Source organism: Pinus tabuliformis, chromosome 9 (assembly GCF_031772625.1).
Source record: "Pinus tabuliformis cultivar Carrire ecotype Pingquan chromosome 9, CPIR1, whole genome shotgun sequence".
In the NCBI taxonomy this organism is placed as follows: domain Eukaryota; kingdom Viridiplantae; phylum Streptophyta; class Pinopsida; order Pinales; family Pinaceae; genus Pinus; species Pinus tabuliformis.
Window position 1 is genome coordinate 1,916,033,804 of NC_142307.1, and position 6,960 is coordinate 1,916,040,763.

General features: G+C 33.8%; 1 long non-coding RNA gene across 1 annotated transcript; it reads right to left on the reverse strand.

The window, feature by feature from the left end:
- Window positions 1–872: 872 nt before the first annotated feature.
- LOC149156592 (uncharacterized) lies at window positions 873–2,051 on the reverse strand. The gene is made up of 2 exons (XR_016262278.1): window positions 1,830–2,051; window positions 873–1,240 (listed from the first exon to the last, which is right to left on the reverse strand). It is a non-coding gene; the product is annotated as an uncharacterized LOC149156592 (long non-coding RNA).
- Between the last annotated feature and the right edge of the window lie 4,909 nt (window positions 2,052–6,960).

The window sequence follows — 6,960 nt, forward strand, 5'->3', positions numbered from 1 at the left end:
CAAAGGTCATTGTCTCCATGTAAGATGTTACTCTAGATGAATTCATCTTAATCGCGATAAATTATCGCGCTATGACGCTTAGGCATTGTTGACCTTAATTGGATTTTCAATTCCAAAATAATATTAACTTCACCATTTTCAATTGATTTTTAAAATCAAATATCAAAATATTTTGAAATCCAATAATATGCCAAGTATGGGATCACTTACCCTCACACCTCTTGGATTTGATTATTCTAGATTTATCTTTATTTGATTTTATTCCATAAACGTATCTTTTGGTTTAGTGTATCGAAGTAAATGAATTATTTTTGTAAATTGGGTTTTATTTCCAATCTAACTCTTACACAATTTTTGGATATGGATATATATTTTATAGTTTGAGTGGGTGTAACTGTTAAAAGCATGTGTTTCTTCTTAAGAAATCACAAATTCAAAATCAAAGGAGGTAGAGTTCAAAATCAGAGGAATAGAATATTATGCTTTCATAGACTTCAATCAAATCATAGAATGTATGTATACTTTCAGAGGTGGGTCTTTTGTCTCACAAACAAGGGGCCTCATACACCTTTTTTAAGTCCCTTGTCTCACAAACAAGAAATCTCATATACCAATTTTCTTAATGACTTGAAAATAACCAAAAAACTAAATAATAATAATAACTATAAATATAATCATTTAAACCCTTACCAAAACAAAATTATTATATAATATTAAAAATATACTTTAACCCGTACAATCCTAAATATAAGAAGACGTCGTTCTGTAATCCACTCAGATATATAGGTAAAAAATGCAACCCAAACATGACATTCTCCATGAACAAACCGATTCCTCCACGCGTCCCATAACAACGGTAAGAGAACTGGAACCTTCGTCCACAATAGAAATTAAAAATGTTATTAACGTATTATTTAGTGCTACAGATCACAAGAGGTATACTTTGAACAGCTTCTGAACCTCCTTGTTCTCGTTCCACATTATTAAATCCTATCCTGAACTCGGTGCTCAAACAATTTCGCCATACAGAAACGAACCACTCATAGAGGTATTGGGATCAAACTGCATATGAAACTATAACTAAAACAACCCTAAAACTGCCCTGGTTTGGCCATAACATTCTGTAAATAATAAAATCAGCCTTTATGGCATGCAAGGAAACCGGCGAGAAAACTAATACTCGCCTTACTGCTTAAAGAAAGATACTCCACAGCTGACGAGGTGTTATGAAAGCAGCCAGCTGCAAAAACAAGGAGGAAGTGTTAGAAAACCAGCCACCTGCAAAAACAAGGAGGTGTTACAGACCTTGCAAAGAACCGGCAAAAATGGAAAAATAACCGTCCTCAAAAGGGAAAAAAAAACTTGTTAATGCGAACAACTTATCTAACTAGTTGTGCCCTCCCTTATGTCCACCCTGGGGAAAATAAATGCAGAATTTGCATTACCCTTCTTTCAGAAGAAAACCCTGAAAAAATAGTAGATATTGTATAGAGAAGTGATCCAACCCCAACCCATCTAAAAAATAAAAGGTGTAGTTAATTTATAGGCGTAATATTTTTGGTGATGACAATTTTTCTGTTTAGTTTTAACTAAAATTTGATTAAATTTTTTTAAAAATTTAAGTTAAAGTTATTTTTAGTGCTTTAAGGGTTTTCAAGGAGCCCAATCCATTTAAACATTCTAAAATATATTCTATCTAACAAAAAAACACATTCTTAATTAAAATTATATTCTATCTAACAAAAAAACACATTCTTAATTAAAATTATATCGCCCAAAAAACTACTTCATCGAGCAGGCCAAAATAAAATATTATAACCCTGCCTTACCTTGCCATGGATTTCTGTTCAACTGCTTCCGAAGTCCTCGAAACGAAACTGTATTTATTTTCCTCTCGTTAACTTGTGTCGCCATTAATGAAAGCTTATCGTTGAGTGCAGCATTGACCCATAGAATTGCTGTTCGGTTCAAAGGGTCAATGCTGCACTCAATGATGAGCATTTATCTCAACACAGAAATTCATTAAACAAGACCAACTGTGCTCGCGCCGCTCCAAGATGAAGAGAAACAACCCACAGATACTGGTTTGGATTTGTGTGGAAGGGGTGATATTTATAAGTCTCTAATTCATGAATTCAGCAGGCATGGCGGGGAGAGTTGCTTAGCTTAGAATTAGAATATTGGTAGGGGTAGCTTCAAGGTTGATTCAGTAGAATTGCACAAATCCAGAGTCAAGATTTCAACGAGATAAAGTTATTAGAAGCTAAGCAAAAGGAGGAAAGAAGGGAGCATGAATGATGCGTATAATTAATGTTGTTGTCTTTTGGTCCCTCGGGTTGACAAATACGGGATGTAGGGAACTTGTGAAATTGGAGCAACTACTGGCCTAACTTTATCTACAAATAGATCGGCGTGCAGGAATTTTATTCCATGGGATTTTCCACGGAATGGTAAACACTATATTAATAAAGCGGCGTTCAAAAATATTGTTTGATAAGATTTTGCGCAGGATGGTATCACTATAATCATAAGCTAATCTGGTTGGCTGCGAAATATTTGAGTTTTGTAAGTTTCTCAGCGAAGATTCGGAGGGCAGTTAAGGCTCTTCCATATTTGAAGTTGAGCCACAGACTCGTGGCGTCATAGCATACGATTTTGGCGTTGAATTGCGATTTGGATAAGAGTAAAAAAACCGGGCAGGACAAACTACGCAACCTTTGCGTCTTCGGAAGAATTTCTATGGCTGAGTAACCAAGACGGGTACTACTTATAGCTTGAGTAACCGAGACATCAAAAAATATCGAATGTTACAACAGTGTCTTTCCATAGTTATTTCCTAGCACGACTTACTATTTTTACTACACCTTAAGTATCAATTGTTCCGGCAGTACTACCGAGTAAATTTAACATGCTGATAGAGTTAATTGTTCATAGAGTTAATTGATTGGACATCGTTTTGGGTTTAGGTTTGGGTTTAGGTTTTGATAATAGCATGTCTATATTTATGTGTTTATGTTATATTTGATTATTTCTCTCATATTATTGTTTTACTTTCTAACGATTCATATCAAAGCTAGAAATTGTGTGGATTTGTTTGATCTTGTGGTAATGATAGTGGGTGATAGGTTAAAGCAAACTCTGTCTTGAGAACTTGTTATTTTCCATCAAAATGGTACAACAGGAATGTTGTGTTTTTTATAAGCTAAACTTGTTATTTGCCATCAAAGTCGTACATCAAGAAGGCTGTGTTTTTTTGTAAGCTAAACTTGTTATTTGCCGTGAAAGTGGTACATCAAGAAGGCTGTGTTTTTTTGTAAGCTAAACTTGTTTTTTTCCATCAAAGTGGTACATCAAGAAGGTTGTGCTTTTTTAAAGTTAAAGAGAGCCCTTCAGGTTTTGAGGATGTTGCAGCTAAGAAAGCAAGAGTGGAAGAAAGTGGTTTGTGGGTAGTTAGGATGGATCTATGAGACAATGTGTGGATCTAGATAGTGCAAATGGTGTTGGAAGATCAGATCAAGGTATCGATCAACCTGGGTTGGAGATATAGCAAGAAAGACGTTGCATTGTTGCAAGGACGAGAAAATCGACATGAAATCAATGGTGTTGAGGTCTGGTGAAGGAATCCACTTGTGAGAAAGAAGTTACATTGTTGCAAGGACGAGAAAATCGACATGAAATCAATGGTGTTGAGGTTTGGTGAAGGAGTCCACTTGTGAGAAAGAGGTGGTGAAGGAGTCCACTTGTGAGAAAGAGGTTGCATTGTTGCAAGGACGAGAAAATCGACATGAAATCACCTGTGAGAAAGAGGTTGCATTGTTGCAAGGACGAAAAAATCGACATGAAATCAATGGTGTTGAGGTCTGGTGAAGGAATCCACTTGTGAGAAAGAAGTTACATTGTTGCAAGGACGAGAAAATCGACATGAAATCAATGGTGTTGAGGTTTGGTGAAGGAGTCCACTTGTGATAAAGACCTGTAGTGGTGCGTGAACACCCAAATGATTTTAGGCCCAAGTAGTAAATCATCAGCATGGGAGGATAGGTGTACTTGTAAGGTTTGTTTGTTATATTTGTTGTAAGACCTATTATTTGGTCCGTAGTTACCAAGTTCAGCCGTACTCGTGAAAAAAATTCAAAAATTCTCAAGTTCAGCCGTACTCGTCCAAAAAAATTTCAAAAATTCGCTAATACCATTCGATTCAGGTTATAATACGGTAATTTTAATACGATACCGAAAATTTGGTTTATGAAAATAATTCATGTTGACAGACTTCTCCAGCTCTGATCGGTTTATGAAAGTAATTCATGTTGACAAACTTCTCCAGCTCTGATCATTTATTGAGCTCGACTACGAACCCATGTGATTATGAGAAACGAAACGAGGCTCAAACCAGCGAGTGCAGAAAATAAACATGGAAACATTCTTTCAGCTAGGACATTCACCAAAGTCTTATATTAGAAAATTTTATAATTTTTAGTTTATAAAAAATTCTATATTAGAAAATTTGGAAAAACAATAATTTTTATCTTTAAAAATGTTTGAGATATTTATATCTTAAAAATGCATTTATAAAAGTAGCAAGTTTCTCACTAGAAAATGTAATTTTAGTATTAAAAAAATATAGAGAAAGGTAGATTTTATATTTAATAAATTGCAAAAATTTAAATCTATTTTTTTCTTTAATAATTTTATTGGATGATAGCAATTAATAAGTTGGATGATAGAAATTCACAGGTTGGATGAAAGTGATTATCCGAATTATGGTTAATTCAATTAAGTGGTTTATTATCTTTTTTTATCAACTATAGAGGTTAATCTACAAACTTTTATTGTTGAATAAATTTGAATCTGAAAGTGATAGTGGTTGACATAAATTTCTTGGTAGGTGAAGTGACTTGAAGCTTACTTTTAATATCCAATATCATATTCTTTATGTTGGACTTCATTTTTGGGTTTTTGTTATTCATATTATCAAATTTTAGTTACATATTTTCCCAATCGGTGATATTAATAAGTTTGATGCATTTTGTCTTTCATTGTTTCAGATAATCTTAAGTAGATAGGAAAGGTTAATGTTAGAAATAAGTAAACATAGGTATAGTGAAAGATTCATTTCAATTTTATAAAATTTTGAAAAAAAAGAATAATATGTTAATTTTTATAATATATATATTCCCAATTTTTCCTGGCATTGAGTTTTACATGGTCCAATTTTTTCTGTGTTGAATTAAATTCATATTCGAATTGGTATTTGGTAACAATGATTTAGGCATATATCTTAGAGTGTGGTCGCCGATGGAGTTTTGGATGTCTAAAGTTGTGGAATGAGTATGAGGAGGGTAAGTGTACTTGTATGCATATATCTTAGAATGTGGTCGCCCATGGAGTTTTGGATGTCTCAAGTTGTGGAATGAGTATGAGGATGGTAAGCCTACTTTTATACTACCTTATGGTTAGTTTGTTATAAGACCTATTATTTAGGCATATCTTGGTGTGGTGGAGCATGGAATTATGGATGTCTCAAGTTGTGGAATGAACCATTGGGATAGGTACAAGGTGGCAGGTGTAGTCTTATGCGCAACGTGAAATCTCAGCATGTGAAATGGTTGATGAACCAAAACTAGTGCACCCGTTCTCCAGTAGTTGTTCAGGCATACATGCACTACGACATTATGTCTCAAGTTGCAAAATGGACTACTTAAATATGTATGAGGATGGTAGGTGTACTTTTATGCTAACTTAAGGTTACATTGTTGAAATACATATTATTTAGGCAGATATCTTGGAGTGTGGCGGCACATCTAGCTATGGTTGTCTCAAGTTGTGGAATGAATCACTTGGATAAGTATGAGGTGGTAGGTGCACTTATGCTAGCCCAAGGGAGGGGAATAAGAGATCTCAAGATGTGAAATGATTGATGAGCCAAAACTAATACACCCTTTCTCCAATAAATTAAAAAAAATTGAACCTATAATCTTTAATTACATAACACTTTATTACATGATAATCACTTCTTAGTATATAACACTTCATTATCTTATAAATCTCTAAATATTACAATTCATAACATTATATATTTTGATGTATTTATTTTTCTCATATTGTTGTTTTATTTTTAAACATTATTTTCAAAAAGAATACCCGAGGGTGATAAGCATGACGAACCAAGTTTATTGCCATGTGTAGTTGCAGGAGGCTGCCTACCAAAAAAGGTTGAGATCGAATAGGATGGACGTCAACTGCACGCTGAGTCAGTCTGCATTTTGGAAACTCTACATGGAAGTATTATTGCCGTTGCCGCTTTTGGTCGTATCTTGGTCTTGCTGCGTCTGCCCATGTGTTTCAAACATTGCCCCGTTGAACAGGAAGGCTCTCAGGTCCATCCACTGAGTCGAATTTGGTACCTAAGGCGATGGCGTTCGTGGTGTTACATTCCTTATGTTGGATAAATGTTTTGGTCAAACATTTAGACTTTTATAAATTTTAATAGTCAAACATAAGTAAAAAAACAAATTATTCATCTTATAAATAAGAAGATTTCATCTTTCTAGCTACATCAATAATTATTATTAATAATTTTAATATTATGTTATAATTATAATTAATTATATAAAATTAAAAGTATATATATAAATTTAAATTATTTAAATTATATTTTTTAGTAATAAATTTAGAAATAAATAATTATTATTATTAAAAAATAATATTAATTTTAATAATATATTAGAATATATATTTTATTATTACGCCGTAAGGCGTTCCCTCTGAGAAAGACATCCCTAAAATGTGACGTGTGCAATCCTGAGCCATTGATTCTGTGTGTTAGATGATTGGAGTGTTTTCTGCCGTTCGTTTTATCTGTTTTTTTCATAGAAAAATGATTTTTTTCCATGATAATGGGGCATGAAAGGCCAGGCCTGGCCTGCTGGCGATGAGACTCTTCGGCTGGCGATGAGACTC